The 9,314-nt window shown below is 37.6% G+C and overlaps 1 long non-coding RNA gene and 1 pseudogene across 2 annotated transcripts; both read left to right on the top strand.

The window, feature by feature from the left end:
* Window positions 1–1,397: 1,397 nt before the first annotated feature.
* LOC113329575 lies at window positions 1,398–5,856 on the top strand. 2 transcript variants are annotated; one of them, XR_003349942.1, is made up of 4 exons: window positions 1,398–2,276; window positions 2,551–2,921; window positions 3,050–3,377; window positions 4,161–5,856. It is a non-coding gene; the product is annotated as an uncharacterized LOC113329575 (long non-coding RNA). The 2 variants fall into 2 exon arrangements; XR_003349941.1 differs by having other exon boundaries at window positions 1,398–2,921.
* A 273-nt stretch (window positions 5,857–6,129) lies between these two features.
* Window positions 6,130–8,017, top strand: LOC113329768 (annotated as a pseudogene).
* Window positions 8,018–9,314: the final 1,297 nt, after the last annotated feature.

Raw genomic sequence — 9,314 nt, 5'->3', positions numbered from 1 at the left:
TTGCAGCCAAGCTCAGATCCCATCCAACTGAGCCAAAGTCCAATTCAGTGAAGGCCAAAGGCCTAGTTCAATAGCTAAGCCCAATACATTTCATCCCAAAGGCCCATCAAACTGAAACCCAAATCAGTCAACTGTGGGCTTAACCAAAGCCCAGTTGTTTAAGACCAAAGCCCAAATTCATTAAGGCCCAATCCAATTCAGGCTTAATCAAAAGCCTAAGTACCAAAACCAAAGCCCATTTGCATTTCAAAGACCAACTGAGCCCAAGCTCAGTTCCTTTTATTGTGAACAAACCCATTAGCACTCAAAGCCCAATTTAAGCCAAAAGGCTTCAAAACCCAACAACAATGTAGGAACCCAATTAGCTAAAACACTTCCAAAACACACCCGATCTTTGTGGATCGACCCGTACTTGCACGAGCTACAACTGACGACCGTGCACTTGCGGTATTACTGTAGGCCCGTTTTCATTGCTTCATTTTTATACACTCTTCCGGACCTGCCACATCCCAGCACAACACATCACATTAGCTTAATGTGTTGTACCGGGCCAGACTAATTAGCATAGAGGCGCAACACAGCAAGTGGCACGGATAAGTACGTACAACAGCACGGCGCAACACACTAATAAGGCACGCCATATCATGTATAAGACACTACACAATATTGTATAACACAACATATATTTCACAAAAGAGTGTTTATTTTAACCATCTTCGTTATATCGAAAAATTTCAATAATGACACATATATATCTAGATATGTTAATAATATTTACTTTGAAAAATATAAAATAAATGTGCCAAAACAAGGTACAGCACGATACAACACGCCCTCGAGCACGGTCCATAAAACTATGGATTTACTTTCAACAATGGATCTTGTTTTCTAGCTCACCGAAAACCATTTCTAATTCGAAATATAAATTTTATTAAAATTGGATTTATATCTTGAAAGTTATGATTTTTTTTATAATTTGTTTTTAAATTGGAAAAACCAAAGGATAAAAAAAAGAAAAACTTAGACATAAGGGACTTGGTTGTCTTGAATTTTTCGTGTCCATTTGACTCATGCCCAGTGTTTACTTGTCCACTAGAACCATGTTTTATGAGTTTTTGGACAATTGAGCCATTTTCTCTTATTAGCTTCTTTAATTAAGCGGATCGAGACAAATATTTGGTCTGAATCAAATAGCGAGTCAGACCTAACCGAGACTTAAAACAAATGGCCTGACATCTCTGGCCTGACATCTGACTCTCGCTTAGTCATTGGTCGAGTCAGTAGAAAAAAACATTACAAATCACTGTTTATGGACCGGGCCCGGTTGGTATAGCACCCACAAAAGATTGGCCGCCGAAGTATTTTTCTTTCCGAATTGATACCCACTTCCTCCTTCCCATTCTCTGCGTCTCTCTTCGGCGGCATTGGAGTAACTCGAAACCCGAGACTCAGTCAGATTTATCATCAAAGGTACATTTCTAACATTTCAAATTACTGAATCAATCTGATACATTACACAAATGAATTTGCGTTTTGTGAGAAATTATTATAACATATCACAACTTGAGAGTTTTGTGAGGGATGAGTGTAAATCTGGAAGGATACAGAAGCTTGATGATGGTTTGAGATACTTTGATCAGTTGATTAGGGAAAAGCCATTACCGTCTAATTATACATTTAATCATGTATTTGGTTCGTTATCGAAAATCAAATGCTATTCAGATGTGATTCTGTTGTATAAGAAGATGAGTTTGGTTGGAGTAAAACCTAGTATTTATACATTTAGCATTTTGATTAATTGCTGTTGTTAATTAGGAAAAATTGATTATGGGTTTTGTTTGTTTGGGGAGATGTTGAAGAGAGGTCATCATCCTGATAGGGTTACTTTCACTACATTGATTAAAGGGTTGTGTCTACTAGAAAAGATTGATTTTGCATTCAAACTGTTTGGTAAAATGACTGAGTCAGGGATTCAACCTGATGCTATTGCTTGTAATACTCTTATATCCGGGCTTTGTAGCATCGTTAAAGTGGAATTAGCTCTTCAGATAAGAAACAAGATGGGGAATTGGAACTGCAGCCCTACGGTTGTTTCATATTCTGCGATTATAGATACGCTTTGCAAAGAAGAATTAGTTGATGATGCTTTGGCTCTCTTCTCTGATATGCTCAAAGATTCGAATGTTGTACCTCATGTAGTTGTTTACACTTCTTTGATCGATGGGCTTTGCAGTTCAGGCCGGTTGGATGAGGCAAAGAGAATCTTTGACGAGATGGTAAGTAGAGGAATCTTAGGAAATGTAACGACATATAGTTGCATTCATGGGCACTGCATACATGGTAAATGGGAAGAAGCAAGAAGATTTTTTAATGAAATGTTGGATAAAGGGATTTTACCCAATGCTATAACCTTTACTATATGGATAGATGCACTTTGTAAAGATGGGAAGACTGAAGATGCTGTGGGGTTATTTAAATACATGGAAAAGATAAATATAGAACCTGATCTGATTACTTATAATTCAATGATCAACGGTCCATGTTTGGCAGGTCGGTTGCAAGATGCGGTGGAACTATTTGACTTGATGGTGGATAGGGGCCTTGAACCGAATGTTGTCAGTTGCACTACATTAATTGATGGTATTGCAGGAATCGTAAGCTGGATGAAGCTATGCAACTATTCGAGAAAATGAAACAAAACGGGGTGAAACCCACATCAGTTACTTACGGTATACTCTTAGCAGGGTTATACCGAGATGGAAGAATAAAGACCGCAGAAAGTTTCTTATGTGAGATGCAGTCTCGTGGTCATTACCCAAATAAAATTACACCCTGTACAGTTATGGATGGACTCTGTAAGGATAGAGAAATTGAGGAAGCAGTAGAATTGTTTGGATCCATGGATGGTACAGATATCTCAGGTAACATTTGAGTTCACTTGTCTCTTTGTAGTCTATGTTGATCATTCATTGTTTTTTCTTTTAGTTTCAGGTTAAGTGGCTTCGGTACCTAGATGAAAATCAACTTTGCTTTTGTTTTTGTTGCGCAGTAAGTAGAAACTAGCAGCCACCAACCAGCACTGCCTTTCTAAGGGGTTACACTCTGTCGAAGCAGGCACAAAAAGAGTGGACAAATCTGCTGTATGGAAGCTCGATCTGCAAGGTTTGGCATGTTTCTGGAGCTGTTCACGCCTTAAAGGAGCCCCTAAGGATGGAGACTCAGATCCCACTCATTCTATGAGTACCAATAGTTTGGTTGGACCAAAACCTGGAACTTCTATTGATTTTATTAGTGGCTTCAGCGCGGCGAAAAAGACTGGCTGAGCAGGAAATAACTTTGCAAAGCCCTGAAGTATGTCATGTTATAACGTATAACAGGTATTCAGCTTTTATTTTTGCAAAGATAACATACACTGTCTACTGAACCTCCTTATGTGAGTTGGTGTTAGTAAAATATTAGTATGGATGAAAGGCATTCAGGTCAATAATTGTGAGATTATCTATTTGATGGCTACTACTCTATTCGTTATTACCCACCTATTAATACTTTCACTGACACCTGCTTAATGGGTTAATATGGAAATCAACATTTCTTATGGAGCATTAGGCCACTCAGAACATATAGATTGAAAATTACGTCGTTTCAGAGCATTTCATTCATTTAAGGCTATTGATTTGTATTAAAGGCTTTTAGCCCCAAATCATTTCTTTAGTATTATGCCCTACACGGGGCTGTAAGTGAGATGCCCTGCATTTTTGTTTTCTCTTGGTTTGAATCATTTGTTGGTTGCGAAGCCGATGAATGAAAGGATTTACAACCATCTAAAGTGAAAACAGGGACACGATTCTCTGTATTAAAGAATTTTATGACCTGTGTAAATATTTGGCATCTTAGTCTCCTGCGAGGCACAATAGAATCCAAAATAGATGAAATTCTAATAGCTTTATGTCTCAGGGATGTTTATCATTATTGGCAGAAATAGCAGTTCTGGCGAGAGCTCATTAAACTCCTGCAAATCTTAATATCTCCTTTTCTCCTTGTTCATTTTTTTCTTTGTTTGTTTGATAGGCTCTTTTTGTTTAGATTATATATCAAATTAATTAACAAAGCCGCACTCAAAATCATTTTGTTTCTTTCTTTCTGTTATCTTATATATACAGGGAGGTGGGTGCTGTACAGTTTGCAGGCGCTATCCGGGCCCGCCTGAGTTTATTTTGTAAATTTAACAGCCCCTCAAAGCTGTTATCGGATTTATGCTGTTTTTTATGCTCAGAAGTTATCGGATTTATGCTGTTTTTTATGCTCAGAAGTTTCTTTAAACCCCAAGGAAGTTTAGAAGAGAAAAGCTAAAAACTCAAAGGGCATTCTTTCTATAAGTTCTCGATCCCATTTTCTTTTAAAGAGTAAAAAAATATAACTCTTCTAGTGCTTATTAGTAGCTCTGTTTTATTAACATAGGAGAATTTATGATGTGGATCACCCTCGCCAATTATATGATGCTCCAGTATCTAAGAGTAAGAATACAAGTAATGGATTTATGTATCTGTGATCTTCTCTGTCTTGGTTAACTAATATGCACCTTAAGTTGTCCCAGAAATATATCTTGTCACCAGTTCTATTCCTGTATGTTTTTCCAACTGTTACTTTTAACATAAGGCTGATGGATACGAGAATGGCCAAAATATATTTGCTTTGTCTCTGTTTCTTTAGAATTTACCAGGTACAACTTCTTCATTGTATTATTGCTAGTGGTTGTTTGAAACTATTCTTGATTCATGCACTGCCTATACCGGACTAGGAAAACTTCGTAATCCACTTCGCTTGTCTTAATTCATAGATACTTCTCAATGTTCACCACATGGTTTCGCAAGTCTCACCGAGCCCCAGGATGTTTTCCTTGATTCTTCTTCATCCACAACAGAAGCTCCAGAATGATTCTACCCGCTCATATTCTGCACTCTAGACTCCTTTCAGTTTCGCCGCTGTTTGCTTCATCTGTTCATCCTACTGTGAAGCAAATGATCCTGTGACGATCAGATATCAATCGCCCCAAAGATTCTCCCGTCGTAAGAAGAGATCTCCTTCCGAGCTGGTTCGGCACTTCCACCATGTAATTGGTCTGCTATAAGATGCGTCAGTTCCAAGGTTCATGAGGTCGATCTATTGTGCACTCGGCTTTCACTACAGCTTCCATTTTCAAGCCACCTTGGGTAACTCAGAGCTCTGAAGCGTTTCTGTCAGCTACTTTTGTCCTCGCAGGCCCTCGTCTTGCAAATATATGGAATTTGGAGAATTTATAGTCTGTAAATTAGGGTGGTAATATTCTACTTCCGTCTTTGTCCAACCTTAAAATGCTCAGAGAACTTGGTAACCTCATCGAACTGTCAGTACACTGCAACCGCATCGAACTTCAGCTACTTGATGAGAACTGTTTCACTGGCCGCTTACCTTCCACGGTTGGAGAACTTTGAAACCTCATTGCACTGTCAATACACGGCAACTCATTTTCTGGGAATCTTCAATATTTCTTCTCTGAGAATTTGCCTCCAAGCATCCAAAATCTTACAAGGCTTTTATACCTGGATGCTAGTCTGAACAAATTCACTGGAGTAATTCCTCGAGCTCGGTTGTTTGGTACTACTCAAAAAATCCGGATCATAGAACTTACTGAAAGGACCTATCACCTGTAATACCTTTGGAAATAGGAAGAATGTCTGTTATACAACCTCTGATACTGGGGACCTATCATCTCCTTTATTTCTGTTCTTTTGTTAAGAGCATAGACTGTGATTGTCATTGTATCACAAACTCTGTCTTCTGTGTAGAAGAAGAAAACGTAAATTTCGAACAAAAGAAATTAATCTCCATTTTTATCATCTTCATAATCGTTAGTAGTGTAATGTACTTGTGCAGGATAGATTCTGGTTCATTTCTCAGACTCAAGGAACAAGTTATATTTATGAAGGCACCCCCAAATAAATTACCAGCAAACATATGGGGTGCCTTCATAGAGAACAATAGTTATTAAGGGACACCCAAGTTACCAGCAAAGATTATATACTCTTGTGCCCTTCATACGGAACAATAAATTCATTTGTATTAGCTCTCTTTTCTGGAAACTTACTTGAAATGAATTTGAGTCGAAGATTACTGCAGTTGCTGGATACAAGAGCTGCAGCAGGAGGTAATTATTCATTTCTACTGAATCATGATATTGTGAGATATTATTATGCTTCTGAAGGTGGTAACAGAGTAACACAATTTGAGCGTTTTGTGTGGGATGAGTGTAAATCAGGAAGGATTAAGAAACTCGATGATGGGTTGAGATACTTTGATCAGTTGGTTTCAGAAAGGCCATTACCATCTAATGTTACATTTAATCATGTGTTGGGTTCGTTATCTAAAATCAAATGTTATTCGGATGTCATTTTGTTGTACAAGAAGATGAGTTTGGTTGGGGTACAACCTAATATCTACACGCTCAACATTTTGATAAATTGTTGTTGTACATTAGCGAAAGTTGATCACGGGTTCTGTTTGCTTGGAGAGATCATTAAAAGAGGTTACCATCCTGATACAATCACTTTCAATACACTGATTAGGGGGTTATGTCTTCAACAAAAGATTGATTTTGCAATCCCAAGTGTTCGACAAAATGACTAAGACGGGTATTCAACCTAATGCTGTTACATGTAATACTCTTATACATGGGCTGTGTAAAACTGGTCAAGTGGGTCCTGCTCTCAAGTTAAAAAATAACATGCTGAAATGGAAATGCAGACCCGATGTCGTTTCATATAATACCATTATAGATACCCTTTGCAAAGGAGGTCTAGTTGACGAAGCTTTGGTTCTCTTCTCCGAAATGCTTAGAGATTTGAATGTTACACCCAATGTTATTGTTTACAATTCTTTGATCAATGGACTTTGCAAACCAGGCCAGTTGGATGAGGCAAAGAAGCTCTTTGACGACATGGTTGGTAGAGGAATCTCTGGAGATATAGTAAGTTATAATTCTATGATTCATGGTCATTGTGTACATGGTCAACAAAAAGAAGCAAGAAGATATTTTGATGAAATGATGGAAGATGGGATTTTACCTAATATTGTAACCTTTAATATATTAATAGATTCACATTGTAAAGATGGTATGATGGAAGATGCTTGGGGGTTATTTGAACTGATGGACAAGTTAAACATCTCACCTGATCAGTTTACGTATAATTCAATGATGGATGGTCTGTGTTTGGTAGGGCAGCTGCAAGATGCGGTGAAACTGTTTAACTCGATGGTGGATAGGGGCATTCAGCCAGATGTTATCAGTTGCAGTACATTAATCGATGGGTATTGTAAGAATCGTAAGTTGGATGCAGCTATGAAATTATTTAAGAAAATGAAACAAAATGGACTGAAGCCCACAACAGTTACCTACAGTATACTATTAAGGGGACTATACCAGGGTGGAAGAATGCAGACTGCTCAAAGGTTTCTTAGTGAGATGCAATCTTCTGGTGAATCTCCAGATGAAGTGACATACACTACAATCTTGCATGGCCTTTGCAAGAATGGGGAAATTTGTGAGGCAATAGAATTGTTTGAATCCATGGAGGGTAGTGGTATCTTAGCTAACATTGAAATGCATAATATTCTTATTCATGGTTTTTGTCAGGCCGGCAAGTTGGAAGATGCATGGAAACTATTTAATGAGATCCCAGAAAAGGGATTAGTTTCTGACGTAGTAACGTATAACACTATGATAACTGGCTTCTTTCACAACAGGATGTTCTTGGAGGCTAACAAATTGATCATTGAAATGGAAGAGAAAGGTTGTTTACCAGATTTCATTACATATGATATCATCATTAAGGGTTTCCTTGAAGGGAAGAAGACTGAGGAGGCATTACAATTTCTTCGCCAGATGCGTGAAAGAAATTTTGTACCAAGTGATTCTGTTTTTTCCTTGTTAATAAAAACTCTCTCAACGGATGAACTGAAAAACCTTTCGCTGTTTTTGTGAGACCTTGTACTTGTTAAGGGTAACAGGCATCTACATGGTTTGACTAATGTATGATTTTGTAAATTATATTAAGTTTTTATTAATCATTCCTTGCCTTTGTCTAATTCTTCAGGTGGTAGCTAGCATTGTCCGACTCTTGTTATTTTGATTTTAAATTCTTGTTCAGAAAATTCTCAGGTGGCGTTGGCAATGTAAGGTTCCAGGCTTCTGCAGTGATATGTGGCTGTCTCCAATGACAGAATGAAAATTTCTTTCAGACGGCAACTATATGGAAGCTTGATTATAACGTACTATGGGGTTATTCCTCTACGTTTTGGATATTTTTATGGCGATCAGCGTTGTTCTAAAGTTGAATCACAAAGGGTATTTGTGCATCATGAACTGCAAGGATTGTGGTGAGCATAATGAATTTAAGCATAACCGAAATATAAATCCATTCTTAAAAAAACATATCTGTGAATAAAAAGAAACAAAAGAAAAACACTAAATTTAATCAAAAGAAACCCACCAGCTCTTACTACACGCTGCAAAATAAATCGTTAATAATAATAATCCCATAAATGTAGATTTATCGTCATCGGAATTGTTTCATAGAGTGAGTATATATCTTGATAGATTAGAAAGGTAGAATTGAACAAGAATCCAAATGAAATCAATCACATACCTTTGTTGATGTCTTTTTGTAGTCTTCAATCTTCAATCTTCATCCTTTAAGGATAGCTTTGATTCAACTTCTTAGACCTAATCTAGTCCGAAACTATCTTTAAAATGCTAAATCAAGAATGTATTTTGACAACTAAAATTGACAACTAACTTGACATACCAACGCTAGTGGGTTCAACCGAGCAGTGCTTTAACAGTTAGATACAAAAGGCAAAGTCAGCAGCCGAAAGACTAAGGCAGTGATCGTAGTGATCAGTTAAGAAGAATCATTTTGTGTGTACACTTACGCGTAAAAGATTGAAGTGGAATTCATGCCTAATTTGGAGGAAATTGGCTAAGAAGAATTTCAAGTTTGCATTTGGGTGTTGATACATAATTTGAGTAGCAGTTGTAGCGTAGTGCACAACGCTAAGGTGTGGCTCAAGTTAGTGAGATCAATAGAAAAGAAGTAAAGCTAAGTGGTGTTGGTTCTTAGGCATGAAATTTTGCAAAGGAGTTTCGCAAAGACCAGCAAAGATTGCTGAATTTCAAAAGAGGTTTTGCAGGTGCGTAATAGCGAAGTTAAGACAAGTATAGTGTTTATACTGGGTCACGTTCAACGAGGACATTGAACGTATTAAGTGGGGGATGTCTA

The sequence above is a fragment of the Papaver somniferum genome, unplaced genomic scaffold (assembly GCF_003573695.1).
Source record: "Papaver somniferum cultivar HN1 unplaced genomic scaffold, ASM357369v1 unplaced-scaffold_117, whole genome shotgun sequence".
NCBI lineage: Eukaryota > Viridiplantae > Streptophyta > Magnoliopsida > Ranunculales > Papaveraceae > Papaver > Papaver somniferum.
The sequence above is the reverse complement of the archived record's forward strand: the minus strand, read 5'-3'. Positions and strand labels throughout refer to the sequence as shown.